The sequence below is a fragment of the Canis lupus genome, chromosome 9, assembly GCF_003254725.2.
Source record: "Canis lupus dingo isolate Sandy chromosome 9, ASM325472v2, whole genome shotgun sequence".
Lineage (NCBI taxonomy): Eukaryota > Metazoa > Chordata > Mammalia > Carnivora > Canidae > Canis > Canis lupus.
This window is the reverse complement of record NC_064251.1, coordinates 29,483,118-29,509,767: the sequence shown is the minus strand read 5'-3', so window position 1 is coordinate 29,509,767 and position 26,650 is coordinate 29,483,118. Positions and strand designations below refer to the sequence as shown.

General features: G+C 35.8%; 1 long non-coding RNA gene across 1 annotated transcript in view; it reads left to right on the top strand.

Annotated features, from left to right (window-relative positions):
* The window catches only part of LOC112655493 (uncharacterized), a 72,109-nt gene extending 45,791 nt beyond the window's left edge, over positions 1–26,318 (top strand). The window contains exon 4 of the long non-coding RNA XR_007412916.1: positions 26,168–26,318. This is a non-coding gene — a long non-coding RNA (uncharacterized LOC112655493). The remainder of the gene's footprint in view (positions 1–26,167) is intronic.
* The last annotated feature ends 332 nt before the right edge of the window (positions 26,319–26,650 follow it).

Genomic DNA, 26,650 nt, shown 5'->3' with positions numbered 1-26,650 from the left:
TTAAATTCTTTTACTAAGTATAGAAATATTGTCAGTAGAAAAATATCACATGAATGTACTTAGAGAAAAGAATATCAGTAATGTGTCTTTGAATGTATGCATGAAGTTTTTAGTATATTTCCCCCTTCCTTGTGGCTTTATCTTCACAAAAATTTCAGAAACATTTTAAATAATAGATTATAGGCTTTTGAGGAGCAAAGGCAGTGCTTCCTTCCATCTCTAAAATATCCTGGTATGATGAAATGTCCTGAATTCTCTTTAAACATTCATGGTGATAAGCAAACTTTGCTAGACAGTCCTAGTCCAGACCATTTTTATGACAATTTCCTCTTAAAATGATCATCTATAACCTATTTATATATTAGTATAATTGACAAGGAAAGAGACAACTCTAACATCAAACTTTGTATTTTTGTTGGGATTGAGACTTACTTCTCTCTTGATCGTTAAGGCCTCTGGTTTTAGAATAGTGATCGACATAAATACTTTAGAAATAATCAGTAGTTTCAAGGTCAGCTTGACAAAATAAATTTGGACTAAGTTATAAGCTTATGGCCTTTCTCTATCTTATATTTTCCAGACCCAGCCTTCTTTTATGTCAGTATAACAATCCCAGCCCCATAAGAGGCAGTGACATTATTAGAAGTAAGAAAATGAGACTCTAAATAAAACCTTCCCTCACAATTTGGAGACATTTGTCCTTGGGCAGAACACTTGGATTTTATCTTCTTAACAGTTCTTTCTCCTTGTGGTATACAGTATCAATACATTTATCTCTCTGAAAACCACCTAAGAGATTTATTTGGCACTAACATCTTGACACCAAGGGTTTTACTTAGATCATCATGGTTCTTTCACCAATACCCAGTATCAATAGATGACATGTAGCTTAAAACACATTAATCATAAATATCAAATAAGAAAAGGTGAAGGAGAAGACTGTTTTACAAAAGAAAACATGCAAATGCTCCAAGACAAAAAAAAAAAAAATGTAGTTACAACAGACTTTTCTCCTTTCTATACATGTAGGGAGTCAGAGATTTCTTTTTTGGACAGAAAATGATGATCTGTATTTCCTTAATATTTAAGGGATGAATTATTTGTACACCTTCCAAATCTATCACTTCTTACTTAGTAGCAGCTACCAAAAAATGCAGGCATGATTTATAATAGTGACTGGTACACAATAAAAAACTAATAAATGTTAGTTTCCTAGCATATTGTTAGTGTTATCAGACTCTACCTTTCAACAATAAAAAGAGCCATGGCAGTTTTGAAATGGAATTAATATCAGATGTATACTTTTAACCTAAAAAGTAGGTTAAAATTTACCTGATGTCTCTCATTGCCTGCCATTTATACACACACACACACACACACACACACACAAATTTGGGTCAGCTATCAGAAAAGTAAAATGAATAATTATCAGTGGAGTGTGCTTGATACAATAATATAATACTTTTGTGTCTAAATATAGCATTATAGCTAGGTGTAAGCTTTAAATTTTCAGTTATTATTATTAACCCTCTTTAAAATCCAAGTATACTATGTAGAATGCACTGTGCTTTCCCACAGGTGGCCTACTGGGGAAGCTGAAAAGTTAGGCAATTTAATTTTCTATAGCGTCTACTTCAGTGCCTATGTATGTATGTATGTATGTATCTATATCACTACCTCGGTTGGGTTCTTTATCTCTTCTTACCAAGATTTCTGTAATGATCTCCAGTCTTTCATTTGTCTTTTGTCTATATTGCTACTATATGATCTCTAATGCTTAAAAGCTTTTGTAGTTTATTGAAGTCTTTAGTAACAGCTCCCAGCTTCTTAATTTCGTGTAGAAGATGTTGGGTAATCTGATCCATACCCAATTCTGTAGCCACATTACTGAATCCCACATAGCCCACATGCACAGAAACATACATTTCCATATCTTGCCTTTTGCTAAATGCACTGTGCTTTTTTTGTGCCTGTATACTATTTCTTATGAATTGGTCTATATCTGGAAACTTTTAGTTTCTCTCATCTGTTTGCTGCATGTAACTCATCATTTGCTACTGAACAAGCAGCACTTAGAAATTTGTCCTGATGTAACCAGGATGGATTAGATGTCCTTCACCAATAATCCTCTGCCTATACTTACCCCTACACAGCATTTATCACATTACACTGAAAGCTTTGGCAGCCTTGTCTCTCTTCTACTAGATTGTGGGGTTTACAAAGGTGGGGAATTAATGCTATTCTGTTGGTGTCTCCAGTAGTTAGAATATGCCATTTAACTAATAGAAACTCAGTGAGTGGGGCACCTGGGTGGCTCAGTGGTTGAGCATCTGCCTTTGGCTCCTGTCATGATCCTGGGGTCCTGGGATCGAGTCCTGTGTCGAGCTCTCCAAAGGGAGCCTGCTTCTCCCTCTGCCTATGTCTCTGCCTCTCTCTGTGTGTCTCCCAATAATAAATAAATAAAATCTAAAAACAAAACAAAACAAAAAACCTCAATGAATGCTTACAGAATGTGTGAATATTAAGTGTTTGATTCTTACAGGAAGGGAAATGAGACTGGGAAAGGGAGGCTATGATGATATTGCTGAATTTGCAAAGGCAGTATCCTTTCTCCCCAGAGCAATGTAGGTAGCATGATAAATATCTTAGTGCTTGTGGGAGTAACCAGCCTCACATTTATAGGGACCATCTGATCAGGGCTCTTGAGTCACATGTAAATTTGCAATCTACTTCTCTTTCAAACCTTTCTTTTCTGTTTAAGTGGTATCATAGATCCTACAACACTTAGTTGCCATATGTCCCTTTGCCTAATGATAACTATGAATATATCATAGTAATGGATATCATATGATTAGTTTGTCAACCTTGCATTTCTGAAATTGTTTCTGTGGAAAACTGGCTGTGATGTTTATAATTATTACAGTTAAAAAGGAAATAATGAAGGATTCTATGATCTAATATACTTGACTGATTTAAACAGAATTAAACGTGACATTAATGCAGGATTTTGCAGTTATGCTATGCTGCTGTGCATTGTGAATCTATAAAAATAAGAAAGATTATGGGATCCCTGGGTGGCGCAGCGGTTTAGCGCCTGCCTTTGGCCCAGGGCGCGATCCTGGAGACCCGGGATCGAATCCCACATCGGGCTCCCGGTGCATGGAGCCTGCTTCTCCCTCTGCCTGTGTCTCTGCCTCTTTCTCTCTCTCTCTCTCTCTCTCTGGGTGACTATCATAAATAAATAAAAATTTAAAAAAATAAGAAAGATTATAAATAAATAGTGATCCTCAAATTTATCTGTCCATAAACCTTGTTTTTCCCCAGAGTAAATCTAGCAACATAGTTTCTGTAGAACATTCTGGAGAAATGCTCTCAGGTATGGATCAATGAAAAGGATAGAAATGAAAGAACCCAGTTCAACTAAAAATGCTCCTAACAAAATATAGCTTGATTTAAAGCAATTCTATAAATACTAATTATAATATATAAGGCTTATATATGTGTAAAAGAGAATATGCCATTTAGTAAGAAAAAGGATATATTTTGCCATGGAAGCCTCAAATTGGTGCTTTATCTTTAATTTTTACTTTTTAATTCATCCAGTTTCATTATTTACTTTTTATGCTTAGGTATTGAATATTCTTGTTTTTCATCTCTGCAAAGAAAACCTATTTTGAACTAGTAGCTTATCATGTCTGAACTTGTCCCTCATGCCTTGCTGTCTTGGTAAAGAAAGGAAACATTTAGAATAGAAATCAGAGGACCTAGGTGAATCTCAGTTATACTTCTTTCTAATTTTGTGATATAGGCAGCATGTAAACCCTTTCTGAGCTTATGGGTTTTTTGTTGCTTTGTTTTTAATGAATCAGGGTATCACTGATTTACAAGGTTTTGGTGAGGATCACCCGAGGCATGAAATGATGATGTGGCAATGTACCTCGTCAGTGCCTTGAATATTTGGGGCACTTCAAAGTCATTTAGTCCATCAGTCATTTAATTATCCATTCATTCAGTAACCTGTAAGTACAGCCCTCCCCACTAGCTTGTTCTTTCCAAACTTCTCTTCAACCAGGATCCAAAGAGATCCTGTCATGTCCACAAATCTTTCTCCAATGATGATCAAAAGCTATCTTAGATATGCTTCAACAAGCATTGACTTCTCACTATCACCTTTCACACTCTCACTTATAATAAATGCTTCTTTTCCATCAAATAGGTTCCATAGGCAAACTCAATTCTATAATCTGGCTTTCTATGAAGTTTTACTATTTCTACACTTTGTTTTTTTTTTATTTTTTTTTTATTTCTACACTTTGTGTATTTGAGTATTGTCAAATTAGCCAGAATTTAGCCTTTACTGCAACTGACAGATTTGACCAGAAGGTATAATTGAAATGTTTTTGAAACAGTCTTCCACTCAAATTGAAATACATAATCAAGAAGGCAAAGAATCAGGAAAATTGAGAGAAAAATGAGGGATGGAAGGAAAGAAAATAAGAGAACTATATTGAGAAGCACAAAAGGACAAGTGAATTATAATACCCGAGAGAACAACCCATTTAACTAGTTGGCTTTACTGAAAACACATCATTTCAACCCCCTGTCTGTGCTTTTTCATACTTGATATGTATAGTGCTCAATTCCTTGATCATTCTGCAAGCCATACTAAATCATGTACAGACTTCAAATTTATGAATCTTCTGTATAGTTAATCACATTTTTAATACTTTGGCTTTAGTATAATTATTTTAATGGGTATATGAAAATATAGACCTATCAAAGATGATAGCTTTATAGGCTGGTTAATATCTTAAATTGAATATTATGTCATATGGAATTTGGAAAATTTCTGAACTTGGAAAAAAATATCACTCAACTTTCTATGTTTAAGTGAATATACTGGCTACCTGAATTTGGAAATATTTCAACCTATTGGAATTTATTGTCTTGGGGGTTATCTCAGGCACAGTAGAAAATGAAACAAGCAGTCCCTTATAAAATAAACCACAGCAACTTTCTTGCTAGAAGTGGTTAGAATACCAGCTGGAAGAAATTTAGAATGATATGGAATACATGTGAGCTTTATTATTATAACACGTTGTAAACTGCATTTCCATGGAAACAAGGTGAAAAAAATAATGGAATTTGATGGGGCTGAGAACAAGAGTATATAGAAGGAAGCTTTCTTTCATGCATGTCTTGCATAAAGCCTGTAGCAAGAGCCAGATGGGGTAAAAAATCCAGACCTACCTGCAGTAAATCACTAAAACCTTATATCTAATACTGTCTCTGCTATAAGATCCCATCAGTATTATATCCACCACGTCTTATGTCCCTGTGAATTATGCCAAAAATACACATCTCTTTTGTTATCTATTATATCCTAAATTCCCCAATTCCCATTCCCAAACTATTCTTTATATTCCCTTTATTAACTAAAACTTCCCTCCCAAATTCTTCTGCTGGCATCATTACAGCCAACAATCATATAATCCTTTGTATCTCATCTTCCTTCAAAGTTTCCTTCCATCATGATATGACTTAAACCTAGAGTTTTCAGAAGATACCACTTTCCTTCCATGAAGTTAAGTTGGGATTTTATATATATATATATATATATATATATATATATATATATATATATATATATATAGACCTAGAAGTAAAGTCAGAGTTCCCCAAACTCCCAATTGCTGTTTCCAGTTAAATACTCTCACCTGAGCAAAAACCTTGTTCATTTGAGACTCATCTAGTTTTAACCCACTTGTCTCTTAATAGTAATCATCTGCAGACCTGTTTACCACCATGCCTGCACCTCATTTATTGAACATGTTAGCATTTCATTCACAGTTTTATATCTTCTGCAACTTCTGTCATCATTCTAGGTTTGTTTGATGAGAATGTGACACCTGGCATCGAGCTCCCAGATGCCGTCTTCAACTGCATTTTCCTACATCCTAACATACTTTAAAGGTCCTTTCCTAGCACATGTAAACTACCTGAAGTCATGAAGTCACTTAGTCCTTAACCACAACCCTCTGTCTTCTGAGTTGCCCAAGCAGCCCAAAGCAATAATTATTACATTCATAAGGGCATCAAGCTTATTTGATATTTTCTCTCTATTCCTTGATCTTCTCTTGTATATCCTTCCCTTTTGCTCAGCTTAGAATCTATGACTCAAAATTATAGTCACCCTACTGTAAATAGTTTCATTTACTCTGTCACTTGCTTATTTTCTTGAACCTGATTTTCAAAAACCTTACCCTCAAATGAAGCCCAGTCATCAACATTCTCATGTGCATCTATGAACTAAGGCAAGACAGTAGAAAATTACAAAGCCAGATTGATAAACATTAATAATTTAACATTTTCTGCCTCAGATTCTTAAAAAAAAATCATGTAAAATTGTTTCAAAAATTATAATTTCATGTTCCTACCCACTACTGTGTTCTCCTTCCCACTTCAGTTTGACTAAATGAAATCTCATCTTCCCAGATCCACAAACCTATCTTTTTCAAGACCCCATACCTTCTTCCCCTATTTCTCTGAGAGGAGTTTCCCTCCACCCGTGAGAGTACAGTCCTATATATCCCTTTAAGGAAAAGCAATCACACTGATCCCATTGGCATCCTGCAGTAAAGAGACAGATCCAGCCTGGATTTTGAGACTTCAGCATGTCAATAGCAATTGAAAACCATGGAATGCCATATGCCTGGGTGGCTCAGCGGTTGAGCGCCGTCTTTGGCTCTGGGCGTGGTCCCCCGGGTCACAGGATCCAGTCCTGCATCCGGCTCCCTGAATGAAGCCTGCTTCTTCCTCTGCCTGTGTCTCTGACTCTCTGTGTCTCAAATAAATAAATAAAATCTTAAAACAACAACAACAACAAAAAACATGGAATGCCTTACAAAATAGACAGTGAAGCAATGGCAGTGGCTGATTCCAAAAGAAGATTAATCAGAATGGGGGAAAAAAGGCAGGAGGAAAATCAGAAAAGTTAAAGCCAAGTTTTTTGAGAAGGAATTGGGTAAGTGCCAATACTCCGGTGACTGTGAGAACTGAAATGTGCCCACTGGATTTTCTACTAAGTAATTCTTTGGTAACGTCAGCAAAGAGTGGGTGTGTCACGCTTTACTTACTGCTTTACATACTAACCTGCTTTTAGTAGTGGGATAAGTAGATTAAAATATTGGTAATAAATATAAAGAATTTGTTCAGAAAATGTAGTTGCAAAAAGAAGGAGGTGGTGGGAAGATAACTTTAAAGGAGTATAAGCATGAATTTTTTTTTTATAAGTTACTTGAGGATATGTGCATGACAATGGGAAGAAGCCAGTAAAGGAAAGTTTGGGAATTATTGGAAAAGATTGAAGAAACATCCCTGAAGGGGCAAAAAGGGATAATTCTAGTGAAGAATTACCTTAGAGCAGTGGTCTCTAGAGAAGCAGCTTCAGCGTCAGCTGGGGCTTCTTAAAGTCTCAGGACCCAAGACCCCAAGACCTACTAATTCAGAATTGTTGGGTGTAGGACCAATAAATCACTGTTTTATTGAGCGTCAGGTCTTTTCTGATGCACATTAGGTTTGAGAACCACTGGATTAGGAAAATGAAGCTACCTCTTCACTGACATAGAAAAGAGAAAAAGTAAAATGCAGGTAAGTTAAAGATGTTGAAACCCAGGCATAATACGGGGTGGGGGACTTGCAGGGTACAGATTTCCAGTTATGGAATAAATGGACCTTTAGGATGTGGTGCCCAGAATGGTGGTGCCCAGCATATACCGCATAATTAATTAATTAATTAAAATATTTAATATTTAATTAATATTAACTGGATTTACTGTAGTGATCATTTCACAATGTATGAAGATGTTGAATTGCTATATTGTACACTTGAAACTGGTGTAATGGTGAATGTTTATTATACATTACATATATGAGTAAAATGGGTCACAAAGTTATATGCTCAAAGTGGAGAGGATAGCATTGGAGTTTTAAAGATACTGGAAAAGGTTTATAAAAACTGCTATTTTGGGAAAAGGGCTAATTGTGACTCTGTGGTTGAATTCTGAGTTGTGTGAGGACCTGAGGTTGAAGAACATGATTTTCCCAGGTATTCAAGGAGTGTGAGGGTAGCAAAAAAGAAAGCAAGTGAATTCCAAGCTGAAAATTGATACTGACCTGAAAACTTTGTAAGGTGTATCTGAATGAAGCACAATAGGTTTAAAATCTGGGAATATTGGCAAGAGAGTAAAGTGATGGACTTCTAATTTTAGCCTGGTTGGAGAAAAAGGGAATATAAAAGGATCCTAACAGACTGAGAGAAAATAGAAGATCCTCTGCCTGTTTTTCAATCAAATTGTTTTTGCTATTGAGTTATATGTGTGTTTTTAAAAATATTTTTTGGATATTAATCCCTTGTTAAACATACGACTTGAAAATATTTTCTCCTATTCAGTAGGCTGCCTTTTCACTTTGTTGATGGTTTTCTTTGCTGTTCGGAAGCTTTTTAGTTTGATATAGTTCACTTGTTTATTTTTGGTTTTATTACTTGGGTTTGGTATTAGATTTAAAAAAATCATCACCAAGACTGATGTCAAGGAGCTCAGTGCCTAATGTTTTCTTTTAGGAGTTTTATGGTTTCTGGCCTTACATTCAAGTCTTTCGTTGATTTTGAGTTGGTTTTTGTGTATGGTGTAAGAGAGTGGCCTATTTTCGTTATTTTCGTATGGCTGACCAGTTTATCTAGCACCATCTTGTGAAGAGACCATCTTTTCGCCATCTTATATTCTTGATTCCTTGGTCATAAGTTAATTGACAATATATGTGTGGGTTTACTTCTGGGCTCTCTATTCTGTTCCATTAATATCTCTGTGTTTGTTTTTATGCCAATACCATAGTATTTTGATTAGTATAGCTTTATAATGTAGTTTGAAATCAGGAAGCACGATTGCCTCCAGCTGTGTTCTTTCTCCAACTTGCTTTGGCTAATCAGGGTCTTTTGTGGTTCTATGCATATTTTAGGATTGTTGTATTTCTGTGAAAAATGCCTTTGAAATTTTGATAATTAAATCTGTAGATTGCTTTGGATAGAATGGACATTTTAACAGTATTCTCCCATTCCACTAGCATAGGATATCTTTCCATTTATGTGTGTCTTCAATTTCTTTCATAAATATCTTATGGTTTTCAGTATATAGTTCTTTCACCTACTTGGTGATATAATGTCATACATCAATTATATCTCATTAAAAAGGGGGAGGCTGGTGTACAAAGTAGAATAAAAATAACAATGTGCTGGAAGGATTGGAAGTAGTAGCAGATGAAATGTATTACAATGAAAATTATGTCTTCAGGTAAAAGGCATGTTTTAATAATATGCACTTGTTAGTCAAAAGTTGAGAATGCATGGGATTGTGTTTATCATGGAATGGGGGTCCCAAAAGGGGCAATATTTGGAAATATTTGAAAGGGAAGGCAGTAATATAAATTTACATGAGAAGAAAGAAGCACAGAGCAATATGTGTAGGAGACAGATGTCTCCAGGAGACAGATATGTAAAGAAATTTACAGTGTGAGACATGAACAAGAAAATGAACCAGATGAAACCATGGAAAACATTTAGTCAGTATGACCAACTGGTCACAATAATGAAATAGTCAAAAATGACTATTTGAAGCCTTTCATTCCAGGAATGGATTGAAATATTTTTGTCTTTTTTAGTAGTTTTATTGCGTTTAATTATTTTTGAGTTTTGCTTTAAATTTATGACTTATTTTATTCCATATAATGACTGCCCTTCTTTGACACAGTCTTCTTGAATTTTTAAATTATGTCTCCTGGGATCCCTGGGTGGCTCAGTGGTTTAATGCCTGCCCTCAGCCCAGGGCGTGATCCTGGAGACCTGGGATCGAGTCCCATATTGGGTTCCCTGCATGGAGCCTGCTTCTCCCTCTGCCTGTGTGTCTGCCTCTCTCTCAGTCTCTCTCTCTCTCTCTCTCTCTCTGTGTCTCTCCATGAATTAATAAATAAAATATTTTAAAAATAAATTAAATAAATTATGTCTTCTATATTAATGGAGTTGCTCTGCAATCAAAGTGGTCAAAAATAAGCATTTCCCACTATCTGTATATACTGTAAAAGCTTTTGTAAGCCACAAGGAGAGCTTAACAACTGTTTTCTGGTTTTAAAAATCTGTTTAGTTTTTTTTAAATAATAAATTTATTTTTTATTGGTGTTCAATTTGCCAACATGCAGAATAACACCCAGTGCTCATCCCGTCAAGTGCCCACCTCAGTGCCCACCAATAAATTATTTGCCCTTATATCTTAAATTCATTTTAGTTAGCAATGACTGCTTTTTAGCTGGGTTGTTAATTTATTCAATTGTATATTTATATCTTCAAATGTTTTGATAAAATTACTTCACATAACAGTGAGCACTGTATAATGTATAAAACTGTTAAACACTGTTGTACATCAAAAACTAGTTATACTTAAAAAACTACTTTATATAGAAACTGTAAATAAATCAAAAGAAGTATCTTGTTTATGGATAGAAATACTCAATATCCTAAAGATGTTTTTTGACCTCCAATTACTATGATTATAAAGTAATTGAGATAACAATCCCAATAAAGTTATGTTTAAATAAAACTTGACAAGTGGATCCTAAAATGCATATAGAATTGTAAAGAGAAAAAAAATCAAAGACTCTTTTGAAGAATAAGGAGAAACTTAGATTTTTAGGCATTAATAGCTTGAAAAGTTTAAAATACTAAGAAAATGGTCAGTACAAACAGATAAGAAGTCTAATAAGAAGTAAAGGAGTAAGGCATGAGAATGGGTACTTGATAATTGATAGGATTTTGACATATTACAAAAATTCAAAAACATAAATGAAAGCTTTTATAAGGGACATTTAAAATTAATATATCTTATATGTTAAAGAACACCATAAATAAAGTGGAGAGAGACATTACTAGTGAAACATACAACAGATGACTTGTAAACAGAATATATGTAACAGAGAGGAAAAATAAATGATCCAGTCAGTAGAAACTAACTGGTCACATAGGTAAATGTATAACTTACCTAGAAACAATGTTGAATTACTAAGAAAGAAATGGAAAGATACCCAATGTTTTTCTTAATCAGGAAATTGCATACTAAAATCATAGCATTTCATATACACGGTACTGTTAAAATTAACATTTGATTAAAAGTGTTCACAATAACAAGTAGATATTGAGATTGTTCTACATTGCTGATGGGGGTATAAGTTGGTACTACCACTTTGGACAAAAACTGAGAAAATCTCTACAAAAGGAATACATGCATATTTTATGATCAATTCTATTTCTTTCTGCCTTCCCTAGAGACCTTTTTGAGCATGTGTCCAGGGATATTTACTGCAGTAATGTTTAAAGGCAAGGTGTTGTTGGTGATAGAACTTTTTCAGTAAGGGAATAAATAAGTACACTATGATTTATTTATAATAGAACACTTTTCTGTGATTAAAAAGTCTCAGCTCTATGTAAAAATAGGAAAGTTTAGAACTAGAATTCTGGTGATAAAGCAAATTGCAAAATGACAGTAATGTTATGACATAATTTATATCAAGTTTTAAAATACATGCCTATGCAATAAAAGTATAAAAGTATATGTGGGATGATATATACAAGCAAGAATAGTTATCTGTGGAGGCAAAAGGCTGGAAAATCGATTGGAGGGATGGGGCTTTGGCTTTATCTATAAAACACTGTTCCTTTAATTAAAAGTGAGATTATAGGTGAATAATGTGAAATAATTATTGGTAGTGGGTAAGTATATTATTTAATGTGTGCTTGAGCTGTTTGATAATAGAAAAAATTGATACAATTAGAACCCTAAAATTATAGTAAATATGCATCCCTCACCTAACCTTATGCAAACTAACATATCTAAAGAATAAATAGCATCCCACTCCAGTGGGTTCCCAGTAGTATCATTAGTATGCTTCTGCATACACAGGGCGGAGGAGTTCAGGGGAAAGAGCAAAAGTGCATTGGTTAAGATTCTGTATAGGCAACACTGGAGATGTGCTTCATTCACCTCAAACCATGAACTCCTAGAGTTTGTATGATGATTAATCAAATCAATAAGAACTTAAAATGGTGCCTGGTTTGGTAAATGCTCAAAAAATGTTGGTTATTATAACTATTAGTATATGAGAGAGATTTAGAAGTAACCAGCTCTAAAAATCACTAAGAACAAGTCAACAATAACAATGTAGCTAAGAACTGAGGTTAGGAAATCACCAAGAGGGGATCCCTTGGTGGCGCAGCGGTTTGGCGCCTGCCTTTGGCCCAGGGCGCGATCCTGGAGACCCGGGATCGAATCCCACGTCAGGCTCCCGGTGCATGGAGCCTGCTTCTCCCTCTGCCTGTGTCTCTGCCTCTCTCTTTCTCTCTGTGTGACTATCATAAATAAATTTAAAAAAAGAAATATTAAATTAAAAAAAAGGAAATCACCAAGATACAAGCATTTCATATTTACGTATCATTCAGTCTGCATATCTCAGACAAAGAATTCTGATGAACAGACCTGTGCCTTTATTATCTTGTAAATATTTGAAAGGAATAAGAATAAAGGCTTTGGCATCAGCAATGATTCAGAACCACAGAGTGGTAGATGTCACTTTCACAATTATGATGTGTATCATTCCTCCCCAATGTGGGCAAAGTGCAAGTATTGATAGCCTTGAAAAATGAAAAAAAAAAAAAAAGTGTGAAGTTTGAAGCTTGATTTCAGGGTTCAAACCAGGGCACACATTTTTTTTTTAACTAGGCAAATAATATTGAAAAATAACACTTAAATAATCTGTGCTTCAGAAATTAATCCCATAAAAATAATACCATGACCATCTTTCCAGGGTTGTTATGAGGTTTATGGAAGTATAAACATAAAGCCACAAGCCCAGAGTCTGGCACTGCTGTAGGTAGTATTAGTTCTCTGTGTTAAAATATTGGCTGTCACAATATTAAATGTCTCATTGTTTAATATCATCCATTATTACAATTCAACCATTTCTGTAAGAATCACTTATCAATCACAATCAACTTAAAATATATCCTTGTAAATCAGTGTAGCTATCCATTTCTATGACACTATCTAGGAACTCCACATATATTACTAAGCATTTACTAGGACCATATTCTCCAATTCAAATCATTCAATACACACATACACAGATGCACAGCAATTAGATTAACCAGAAGTTTTAAGGAAATATAAATTCACTGATAAATCTACCACCCATGTAAACCTCTCAATACTTGTGAGAGAACATGGAATTCACCTGAAATTATTTTTCCTTACCATGAATGGCAACAAGGAAAACCAATGGTATGGCTCTTGCTTACTTGCTCCTAACATCCCTTTCTATGCTTCTGTGCTTCTTCACTAGACCCAGTAAAGGGTAGATAAGAGGATCTATGTCAGTGATTGACATCAATTTGCACTTCAAGTTTCATTGCTTCTGTATTATGTCAATAGACCATTAATTGAGAAACTAAGTATACAGCCTCCTGGGTGTTAGGTGGCTCAATGGGTTAAGTGTCTGCCTTCGGCTCAGGGCATGATCCCAGAGTCCTGGGATAGAGCCCCACAGACTGCCCTCAGCAGGGAGTCTGCTGCTCCCTCTGCCTTTCCTTCACCTGGCATGTTCTCTCTCTCTCTCTCTCTCTCTCTCTCTCTAAAATAAGAATTTAAAAAAATAATAATAAAGTAGATAGCTTCCTAATGCAGTTCTCATTTAAAAAGTAATAAGAATGTTTCAGACCAAGACATTTGTAAAGGTGGCAAAGTAGGAGGCCCTCCATCCCCTTGGGATGTTCAACAATTAGCTACACACAGGCATGCATTCATTGCTGTGTGGGAGCTTAAGAGTCACTTAAACTTCAGCAACATGAAACTGTAAAACCTAAACCCATTCATTTCAACATAGGGAAAAAGCTCCTTGATACTGAACTTGGCAATGGGATTTGTTTTGTTTTGTTTTGTTTTTGTGTTTTGTTTTGTTGTGTTTTGTTTTGGTTATGACCCTAAACTTGAGCAACAAAAGCAAAAACAAATGATATTACATCAAATTAAAAAGCTTCTGTACAACAAAAGAAAAAACCGGGGGATGGGAGAAAACATTTGCAAACCACATATCAAATCAGGGATTAAAATAAAAAATATATAAAGAACTCCTAGAATTCAATAGTGAAATAGCAATTTGATTGAAAAATGGGTAAAGAAGGTGAATAGACTTTTTTCAAAAGAAGGCCTGCAAATGGCCAACAAGCTTATGAAAAGATGCTCAACATCTCCAATCATTAGGGAAATGCAAATCAGAACAACAATTAGATATCACTTCACACCTGGTATGATGTTGTTTATCAAAAAAGCTAGAGATAGCAAATGTTGCCAGAGATATGGAGAAAAGGGAACCCTTGTGCACTGTTGGTGGAAATGTAAATTGATACAGTAACTATGGAAAACAGTGTGAAGTCTCCTAAAAGAATTAAAAATAGAACTACCATATGATCCAGAAATCCCACTTCTGGGTATGGTACCCAAAGGAAATGAAGTCACTATTTTTTTTAAGATTTTATTTATTTGTTAGTGAGAGACACACAGAGAGGGGCAGAGACACAGGCAGAGAGAAAAGCAGGCTCCCTCCGGGGAGCCTGATGTGGGACTCGATCCTAGGACCCCAGGATCACGACCTCAGCCAAAGGCAGACACTCAACCACTGAGCCACCCAAGTGCCCCTGAAATCACTATTTCGAAGAGATATCTACACTCCCATGTTCATTGCTGTATTATTCACAATAGCCAAGAAACAGAAACAACCCAAGTATTGGTCTATGGATGAATGGATGAAGAAGATGATATGGGAGATATCTAGATAGATATTTATAGATATAGTTATATAATATTTCAACAATAAAAAAGAAGAAAATCCTGCCATTTGTGACAATATGAATGGACCTTGAGGGCATCATGCTAAGTGTAGTAAGTCAGAGAAAGACAAATACCATATGATATCACATATATGTGGAATCTAAAAAAGGTCATTAACCAGGGGCTTGGGGATGGGGGAAATGGGGTTCAAAGGGTATGAACTTTCAGCTGTGAGATGGATAAATTCCAGGAATCTAAGGCATAGCAGGGTGATTACAGTTGACAATATTGCATACTTGCAAGTTGCTATGGGAGTAGATCTTTACCGTTCTCATTATAACAGCAACAGTTAATTGAAATAAAGGATGTATTAACTACTTATTGTGATAAACATTTCACTTCATACACATGTATCAAGTCATCACATTTTATAATTTAAACATACAGTATTATGTCAATTCTATCTCAAAGCTGGAATAAAAAAGGGATGATCATATATTAACAGCTTAACAAAGTAATATCAGTTACCTTCCCCTTACCCTCTTTACCTCTTCTCAGCTACCTCATGTCAATGTGGAGGTGTAAATTAGCAGAATGTGGCTTTAAAACTTTAATAGGAATTTCAAACCTATAAGGAGTTCTGCTTTAGAGCTTTAAAATAAGTTCTTTTAAATGTGAGTTTTATTAAAAATAAAAATCATGAAAAGAAAAAAAATCATGAGGAATTGGTGAAGAACTAGGAATAAGTGTAGCAACCTAATCACATTTATTTTGCTTTCATTTGAAGCTCTGAACTGTTAAACTTTTATTAAAAATAAATGCATACTGTAGTAAATGTGTACACAGCACAATGCTCTCAGGTGAACCTGTGTTCTGACAAATAATGATTAATTAGTTAATGACTATGGCTAATTTTAAGTTTAAAGTACATTTTTGTGAAACACAGGTTCATGGTAAACAGAAAACCATAAAATCTTAAATGTAGAAGGAATTTTAAAATACCCCTAATCTTAAATCCTTGGCAATATGAAATGCATCCCTCAGTAAGATGACAGTGCTTGTCATGGCTCCTGGCACCTACCTGTTTTTGTTTTTGTTTTTTAAGATTTTATTTATTCATGACAGACACAGGGAGAGAGAGAGAGAGGCAGACACACAGGCAGAGGGAGAAGCAGGCTCCATGCAGGGAGCCTGATGTGGGACTCGATCCCAGTTCTCCAGGATCACGCCCTGGGCCAAAGGCAGGCACTAAACTGCTGAGCCACCTGGGCTGCCTACCTACTTGGTTTTTAGTGAGTATTATTTCCCTAATAGCTTTTTGCTATGCCAGTGACATTGAACTATTTTTACTTCGATTTAGTAAAACTTTCAAAAAGGACCTACAGAGAATTGGATCTGTTTTTGGTAAACTTATGTTAGTTGGTAGAAACTTCTGTGTCTCTTTCTTAGAATGTATCACCTGGATGTCTTATAATTCTTTCCAAAATGTATCCAGCCCTGATCATCAAAACAAACCAGGAAGTCTTTGGTTTTCCAGTCCAGTCAATCTCTCCTCTTTTACGTAACAATTAAAGTTTAAGTTAGAAAAAAAATTATACCTCCCTTGGCACCCTGCCTTCCACAAGCCATTATTCTCTTTCTTCCTATTCACACTTAAACCTCCTCAACAAGTTGTTCATTCTCCACCTTCAGTTTTTCACCATGTCCCATGCCTTGTACCCACAAATAGCATCCCCAACAGAGTCTGTTATGGAAGTGATCACTCTGAAATAAGCACATTTTACCTTTTTTTCTCTCCTTTGTAACACTCCTTTTCAAAAACCCAATAGTTTTGTTTCTTGCTTTAATAATTCCCCCTCCCAAAGGAGAAAATATAAGTGAGAAATATCAGAAAGGGAGACAGAACATGAAAGACTCCTAACTCTGGGAAACGAACTAGGGGTGGTGGAAGGGGAGGTGGGTGGGGGGTGGGGGTGACTGGGTGGTGGGCACTGAGGTGGGCACTAGACGGGATGAGCACTGGGTGTTATTCTGTATGTTGGCAAATTGAACACCAATAAAAAATAAATTTATTAAAAATAAATAATCCCCCCTCCCTGTAAACTACCTTCCTTCCATTATAAAGCATTTTTTAACATGAATGTCTCTATTTTTTCAGCTGTGTCTCTCACTTACATTTAGTGCTGTCTTGCATATCACATAGTCTCTTTCAGAGCTCTCAAACATCCACACAGAGGTACTACCTGTCTCCTGGACATGGACCTGTGTAGCCCAGTTAATTGGTTTCTAGTTTTTAGTTATAAGTAATTATGAGAAGTTTTCTTCAGCAAAGATTTCCTGGGGCTGATAATAATAGTCTTATTGCCCTAATTTAATCCTTTTCTGACAAATCTAATAAATCTATTCTTGTTGAGGTGAAAGGTGTTTGGGATTATTATCCTTGCTTTTAGAATCTTCAAAATAGGAGAAAAGATTAACCAACCACAGTTGTCACATATATGAAGTGTGATCTCATTTCTTAGCAACTAAGCAAGATTCAAAGTTCTCTCTCTCTCTCTCTCTCTCTCTCTCTCATACACACACACACACACTTTTGCTCTTAATATCTAATTTAAGATGGCAAATAATACATTTATTAATTAACAATACTCCATTGAAATAACAGAAGAAATATACAAAATGAATCCATAACTGTGCTGCAAAGTCAGAACAGGTCCCAATGACAAATGAAATGGTAGAGAATTTCTTGAAGATAGAAAGAAAAGGAGACAAAGCACACACCTGACTACCTTGAAATCCTATTCAAGTTAAAGAAGAGTCCATCAAAAAGAAATTGATTGTTTTTCAGAAGAGCTCCAGAATAATTTAAAGATGAGAGGAAAGAGGGCAAAGAAGAACTCAACCATGGTGTAGTCAGCAGAGAAATTAGAGAGATGGGAACTGTTGTATAAATCCTTTATTCTCAGAATGCACCCCCATTTCCTGTTTGCCCCCAGAATAAATCACAAATATAGCAAACCAGTTGAAAAATAAACTGAAATAGTTGCCTGAGACCCCCAAGGTTGTCAGGAGGTATACAGACCTACACATAGAAAAGACAAATCTACTCACAGTTGTTGTATTAACCCAACTGACTAAGTGCATATTTATCTCACCTTGTGGTTTGACAGTCTAGCTCTTTCGTGGATGCTGTGAGCTATCCTTTTTCGCGTGTGTTTCAGAGTTGTTTTCTGTTGATTGGATTTCTGAGAACAGATGCTCAGGGATATGTGGGTATATGAAATTGGTTATTGGATTGACATAAGGCAGAAGTGGTGAGACAACATCTACTGCCAACCTAGATTCCCAGATGGGAAATTAGCAGCAGAGGCAATAGGAAAATGATTTAACTGATCATATAATTAGTTGGATCCATGTACACACTGAGGATGATATGTGGGGAATATATAGAAATGAATTCTATGAAATTCCAAACTTCTGTTTTATTTTATATCACAACTAAGTCTGCTATGTTGCCTATATTCATTGATCATATGAATATTTTAAGGCATTTATCACAAAATAGTGAGGTCCCAACAATTGGAAGAAGGCTATCTGGAAGAATCCATAGAACTTACCAAGTCAAGGAATGACCCAGCCACATTGAAACATCACCCATATTTAGTGGAAGAAAGTTAATAATTCTTCCCATATTGCTATCACTCATTGTTTCTCACAAGGAAATTATAATTAGAACACAACATGGCCTGAATGACTGGATGAAGACATGAGTGAAGTAGAAAAGATAGTGTTTAGAATAAATTAGAGGGGGCAGCCCAGGTGGCTTAGCAGTTTAGCACTGTCTTCAACCAGGGATGTGATCCTGGAGACCCGGGATCAAGTCCCATGTCAGGTTCTCTGCATGGAGCCTGCTTCTCCCTCTTCCTGTGTCTCTGCCTCTGTGTGTGTGTGTGTGTGTGTGTGTGTGTGTGTGTCTCATGAATAAATAAATAAAATCTTAAGAAAAAAGAATAAAGGATTTTTTCAATATATTCTGTCAACAATTTGGATTAAATATATGGACATGGATTTTCCAGGTAGAAATCAAAGAGAGGACAAAAAAATTTGGGATCGGACTGAATTGATACATGTGCTCTCACCAGAGGTTCTGCATTTCGTGTGCCTTTGCGCATTTGTCAGTCATTAAAACACTTTCTGGATTTGCAGCACAAGTGGAACCAAACAATGACCAGAAAGCCTTTGAGAGACAGAAGATAAGGGATCCAAGGCTTACAGGTAATAGATATGCTGGATTAGATCTCAGAATATTCAGCATCCCACCGTGTCTCATGACCAGTTCCAAACCTCCTTTCCTTTCGATCAAGTGAAACAATTAACCACAATCTTTGAAATCCTGATATCTGTAGGACAGAAATGTCTATGAAAGATTTAGGATTTCTGATCTCCAGTTGAGTGGAATGAGGCTGGGATTTTGTCCCCAAGTGCTAATAGTGAAATGCCATTAACAAAGTAGGTAGTCATTGTAAAAGCAGTATGAATGTGATAATCTGGGTCTAGGGAATGGTCTGGCATCAAGAGATCTCTCTTGTTAACCTATCAAGGATTCACCAGAAATAAAGTCAATAATTCACAAATCCTGAGAACAAAGGGCCAATTTGAGTTACAGAGCTGTGGAGCCAACTTCTAGTCATGATTTAATGTGTATCTCAGAGCCTTTTAAATTTCTTCATGGCCATTGGCTTGGTTAACTCTTCACTGAAAGGAAACTGTTGAATCCACGAAATGGCAGAACACTAATTGAGACTCAAAATACCATAGCAGTGTATCAGTCAGAATGGGGGTGTAGAAGGACTTGGTGATAAAGCTCTTGCTTGTGCTCACCTTAATGATAGGGTGAGAGGACTCTGGCCACTTCACCAGATCTTGTGTATATGGTAATACGAAAAAGTCTTGGTAACTGACAGAAATCTAGCTGCATGAACTTAGGATAAGGGTAATATAGCAATTATGGCAAATGGAAGTCACTGGATTTTCCTCCTTATATAAACAATAAATCAGAAGAAATATTTCAACTTTGATGCAATTGCAAAAGTATCTTAGAGTTGAATGATACAGAAATGATGATTCTAAATTCTCATTTATTTTCTGTTTTTCAAGTGCATATGATTGACAGTTCTTCAAAATAATAGGATTATAGAGAACTTAATCAGGTGATGGCTTCAATTGAAATGAGTGTTCCATATATGATTGCCCTAATGGAGCAAATGAATAACACTCTTAGAACTTAATATGAAATTATTGATCTGGCACGTGAACTTTTTCCTAATTTTAGAGTTAATTTTCACCCAGGCAGAACCTATTTCAGTAGAACAATACTATTGAAATCATGACTCCAGGAATTTATCAGTTGTCTTCTTTTTCTATCACAATCTAGACAACAGGGACTGTGACACTATCATCAACCCCAGGAAGGCATTCTCTCCACTATATTAAAACTATCAGGTAATGAACTAAAGACCAGAAGGTATCATACCTTAGATGTCTTAGTCAGATACATATGCCTACAATTAAAATATATGTCTTTGGAAAACATACCACCTCATGGAATTTCCAGCAAATCTACTGTTTTTAAACATGTTACAATATGTCCTCAAACATGAAGGATATATTCCTCAAAAGCTATTGTACCTTGTCCACTCTTTAAGAAGAAGGTGGAGTACCTACACAGAACTCTAGATTTTGGAGGTGGCAAAGACCAGTGACCTTCAACATACATGTTTTCTCTTTTTTGCTCACTTACCCTGATAAATTTGAGTAGTTTCATCATGAGTTTTAAAATTTGCAAATGATACACTTCCTAGTAAGTTATAAATATTGACATTTCAAAAGTAAAAGAATTATATGCTTCTTTTAAAATGTAGCTTATGGAATCAAAATACTATGGTAACTTGATCCCCACCATCAGCAATTTATAAAAAATACATTAAAAAAGGTTTCCTTTAGTACCCATAAATTTTACATCTCTCCTTACCCATCTTGAACTTGCGTTTGCATTCTTCTTCTTACACAGAGTTGCATCCTGATACATCATCTTTTATGCCTGAATGATTTTATTGATCACACTCTCACTCTTTTCTGCTACAAAAATCTTAGTAAATTTTTTTAATTCTCTGTTATCATAAGACTCTAAGCATTAAATAATTCCTTCTATGTTGAGTCCTCCTAACAATTGTAATTAACAAAGAATTGAACAAAATGACACAAATATATTAGGGACTTTGACAAGTTACTAAAAATGTATTGCATAATTTTTTTTTTTTAGAAAGTAATCTCCTAATGAAATAAATAGGCCATTTCTTTCTGATGAGTTTAAATATCCTTGGAAGAAAATCACCTACTGCAAAAATGAGACAAGATTCAAAATCTTATGTCTTTGGTAATTTTTAGACGTTTGTGCAGAAAAACATTCATATGGACAAGTATATTGGAATGGGAGAAAGAATTTCTTTATTGTAATGTCAATCAATTTTTCAAAAATTCTTTTGAAATATAAACCCCTCAAAATAAAAAAGACCAAATGGTGATATCTTATCAGAAATTATTCTTAATTATATGTCAACAGGCAACACAATTATGTCCTCCTTCAATTTTATTAACAGCAAATAATTAGAAACCCCATTGCTTACAAAAAGGATAGTTTAAAAAAAAAAAAAAACTAGGTCATTAAAATAACTCATTTCCTGAATTTTGGAAATACAAAGAATTTAGAATGGTAAAATGACTACTGATTATACCTTTGACTCTTTCACCTAGAGGCACCTTATTTCAAACCAATATAGTCAGAAAATTTTAAGAAAACTGTGAAGTTATTAATTTCAAAAGACATCCCAATAAAATATTTTTGATAAACAGTTCTTATATTACCAAATGCTTTAACTTATATTTTCATCAAAACTTTGGAAATACAATCTTAGTTTGTTCAATATATGGAAAAAGTTCATACAAAACAGATATTTAATTGCTTCTCACATCTTACCTAATGATTGGTATCATCCTAATTAGTTGAGTAATCATTCTGACTTGGTGTCTACATGGTCCTAAATATTTAACCTCTTTTAACCTAGTTCAGAGCTAATAGACCCTATCAGGCATTCTCAAACCAATATGTTGCCAGGTAATACCACGTCACTTCAGAATTCTGAATCTGAGGAAAAAGAGGAAGAAGGAAGGAGAGACAGAAGAGAGAAAGGAAAGAAGTGAAACATTCTGGGAAAGGTCCATAAGCTTCAAAAAATTGCCAGGAGTCCACAGCAGAAAAGTTCAAAATTACCTTAATCTGGCATGTTCTAGGCAGAGGCTGCTCCACTCTCCAGGTCCTGGGCAGAAGACCACAAGCTGCAGAGTCGTGGATGTCTCTGAGGGACACTGGGTGGGGCCAAGCAGTCTCCAATTGTCATTGAGATGGACATTGTCCTCACAGCCTAATCTACACTCCCTTTTCATCCACCATATGGATTCTCAGATGACAGTCCAAATCTTTCATGCCATGAACAGCTTTGAAGTAAATAGAACAATCCCCTGGAAAAAGATTCATTTTTTTTACCTTACTCTGGAGAAAGCAAGACTTGAGATTGCTTAGTAAAAACTCACTGCTCTTATTCCCCACTCTATATGTGAATTCATATAATCCCAAACCCAGAGAGATCCCATTTATGATGCTGCCTTTGTATTTTAGCGGAAATACGTACAGGGAAAACTTCTACAGGTTTCTAGTGCCTAGATTAAAAAAAAAAAAAAAAAAGTCCCAGATACCGATATTTGAAATTGCCCCTTTGTTTAGTGCTCCTCAAATAAAGAACTATGGTGAGCTTTAGGATGACTGAAAGGTATGTCTTTTTTTTTTGTATATTTTTTTTATTGGAGCTCGATCTGCCAACATATAGTATAACACCCAGTGCTCATCCCGTCAAGTGCCCCACTCAGTGCCCATCACCCAGTCAGCCCATCCCCCACCCACCTCCCCTTCCACTACCCCTCGTTTGTTTCGCAGTTAGGAGTCTCTCATGTTCTGTCACCAAGAGGTATATCTTTGCTTTGTAATGTGGAAGAAGGATTCTCATGAATATGAAGATGGGAAAGAACCTGCTTGATGACTCAACAGATGTATTTTTAGGTAGATTCATTTTTTTGAGCGTCCCTTGGACTTGATGGTATAGAAATTCCTTGACTTTTTTCTCTGTCTACATATCCCTTATTAAGACATGGGCCTAGCACTGGAGACATATGTGCCCAGTTAACCTCTGTCAGTTTTAAGGGTTCAAAACAAGGGACCCCTTTCTAGATGATTGAAGTCACAATCTGGGGCCTTTACCCTCTGCACATATATCCCATTAGACCCAGTGATGTTTAAAATCTTTCCAGAAGCTATGATAAAATGTGGAGCCATAGCAAGTCCAATCAAGAACATGGAACAGATGCCACCTAGACTTTTGCATCAAGGTCATGCCCTTACTCAAGTAATTTTTCACCTCTAATGTGCCTCTAGCATTTTGTCCATCTTTACTGTTTCCCAGCAGAAACCACTATCCCCTTCTATCTGGACTTAGCAACCTCCTGACTGATACTGATTCTGATAACTTATTCTTATCTCAATGATCTATTCTCAGACCCATGAGATTTTGGTATGGTTTTGTTTTGTTGTTGTTGTTTTCAAAGCTTGATCAGATCTCATCAACTCCTTCATTATAAATTCCCAATGGTTCTTCATTAAGCTACAAATAAAACTCTTATTTAGGCTTCCAAGTCCTGACCTGATTTGGCTTCTGCCTACATCTCTAATATCAGAGTGCTCTCACTCTAATACTCTATCTACATGAGCTTCTTTCTGTCCCTCAAGTACTTCAGGATCATGCCAGCTTTGGAGTACTTGATGGGTCATACGCCTCAATAGCACAATCTAAGTGTTCCCTTCTCCCTCTCTCTACTTTTCATTCTCTATTCCCCAACTTTGTTTTTATTTATCAGAGTAATATTATATATGTGTGTGTGCATTTGGTTTATTTTCCTTATTTATTATCTTTAGACTTAGATAGTATATTTTGTCTGTTTTTGCTCACTGCTGTGCCCCCAATACTTAGAACCTGGCACGTAAGAACACTTAGGTGTCCAATAAATATTTTAGCAATGAACTTAAAAAAAATAATGAATATGTTTACCTCTGTATAGTTATAGTCTATCTTCCACTGGATTAGTATGGAAGAGATTTGGTCTAGTCTTTATCTCAGTCCTTAGTGTCAGAGCATCATCTGTAACTATCAAAAGAACAAATCAATGAGGATAATACAAACACCTAAAAATTATTAAAGGCAGTACAGTATTCTAAATGAGTTATCTTATTTAATCCTCATAACCTTTAAAATAGGTCAGATCAATTTCCCCATGGATAGATGAAGAAATAAAACATAGCATTATTAGTGTCAGAACAGTAATTTGAACTCAGGACTATCTTATTCCATAGTCAAGCCTTTAGACACTTTCTAGCATGATAAATATTAGGTTTTAGGATTTGAGGCAGGTGTATACCCATGTATTACCCTCCAATGACAGTAGACCAAGATTCAAGAAGCATATAAAGGTATAGGGTCAGCATCATTTATGATATTGCTAGATTCTCAATAATGTCCAAAGTCCAGGGCATCTCAATCTTGCTAAAGTTGGATTAGAGAATGCAGATTTTTTTGGTGATACAAAATTTATACCTCTTGATATCTCTCTTCATCTAGATCTTAAAACCCACCCATGAGAAAAGTTGGGTCTGCAAAGTAGACTTCCCACATTGTTACCAGTTGGCAATCTGGCAAACCATTGCTTAACTATGACCAATTAGGACAGAAGATGCAAGAGGAAAAGCCTATAGATATTGCCATTTTTGGCATAGTATCCACACCTCACCAATAAGATGAAATGAGTCCTTAATCTTTTGGAAAAGGATATGAAAGAAGTTCAGAGAAGGAGTAAAGTGATAAATCCAATACTTGCTGCATCGGGTAAGATGGTAAGAAGGATACAAAGAAAAGGGCCTCCTTATAAAACCAACTCTTATTCCACCAGGGACAAAAGCAGCAAATCTTTAGTTTCACTTGGGTGTTTATGATAGTGACACTTATAGTGTCAATATAGATAGTTCAATTTATAGAGGAAATGCAAAATATACAAGCAAAATATATTATCAAAGATTATGTCCAAATTATTAGAAATAATTTTGGAAATTAACAGAAAATTACTTTTCTGGGAATGGAATTGCCTTACAACATATAAACCAGTTGTTCAGTTTTGACATATTTAATTTCTGTAGATGTTTTCAGAAATACAATTATCAAATTAGAAGTTTTACTGGAAGAGATCATGGTCTTCGCCTTCAAGGGCCTTATCGACTTTCACAGGAAGATAGATTCATAAAAGAATGTGAATGATAGAAAAGAACTAACCAAAAGTGAGCCATAATACTAGCTACAAAACCAGGATGGAGTGTGGGAGAGGGGATGATTATACCAAGTTTTGAGGAACAGGTAGTATTTGATTAGGCAGGGCATTATAGATGACACATGAGAGGAAAGTACAAGTCACATCACAAGAGCAACAATTAACCAGTGTCCTTGGAGTACAAGAAAAGCTTTAGGAGGCTGATATTTGGCTAAGATGCAATGGGGATTAAATCTGTGTGCTCTTGACTGTCAGATTGAAGATGGTCAATATTATGAAATATTAAGAAATGAATGACTTAATAAAGCAGAATGCAAGTGCTTTTGTCCAGGCCAAAACACACACACACAAAAAAAACAAAACAAAGGATGAGGGTCTGCACTTGGAGAGTGGGAACAGAACTAATCAACCATTTATCTTTTTGTGGGGGGTACAATCCTTTATAAGTAAAATGATGGCACTTTACATGTAAAATTTAAATCATTTTTCCCTCTCCAGTTCCATTTGCTTTCTCTGTTTATTAGGGGCAACTGTATCATTAATTCACTGTATAGCCAGCAAACAATTTTATATAATTTCTAGGTAGATTTGTATCCATTTATGCTATAAATTGTTTTTGAATTGTTTTGAAATTTTTGTAAGTATTGTTTTCTATGGCTGATTCTCCTTACTCAGGTTTTCATGAGCCTAACTCTGGAGAGTGAAGTATTTCTGTCAACAAATCAATACTTACCTTGTTTTATGTGTGTTTCTGTTTAAAGGTACTTTGTTGGGAAGCCCGGGTGGCTCAGCTGTTTAGCGCTGCCTTCAGCCCAGGGCCTGATTCTGGAGAGCCGGGATGGAGTCCCACATCGGGCTCCCTGCATGGAGCCTGCTTCTCCCTCGGCCTGTGTCTCTGCCTCTCTCTCTCTCTCTCTCATATAAATAAATAAAATCTTTAAAAAATAAATAAAGGTACTTTAATATATATGGTTAATTTGGAGGTGGGGCAAGATGGCGGAAGAGTAGGGTCCCCAAGTCACCTGTCCTCACCAAAATTCCTGAAAACCTATGAATTTGGCCTGAGATTTAAAGAGAGAACAGCTGGAATGCTACAGTAAGAAGAGTTCACGCTTCTATCAAGGTAGGAAGACGGGGAAAAAGAAATAAACAAAAGGCATCCAAGGGGGAGGGGCCCCGCGAGGAGCCAGGCTGAGGCCGGGGCGAGTGTCCCCAGGACAGGAGAGCCCCGTCCCGGAGAAGCA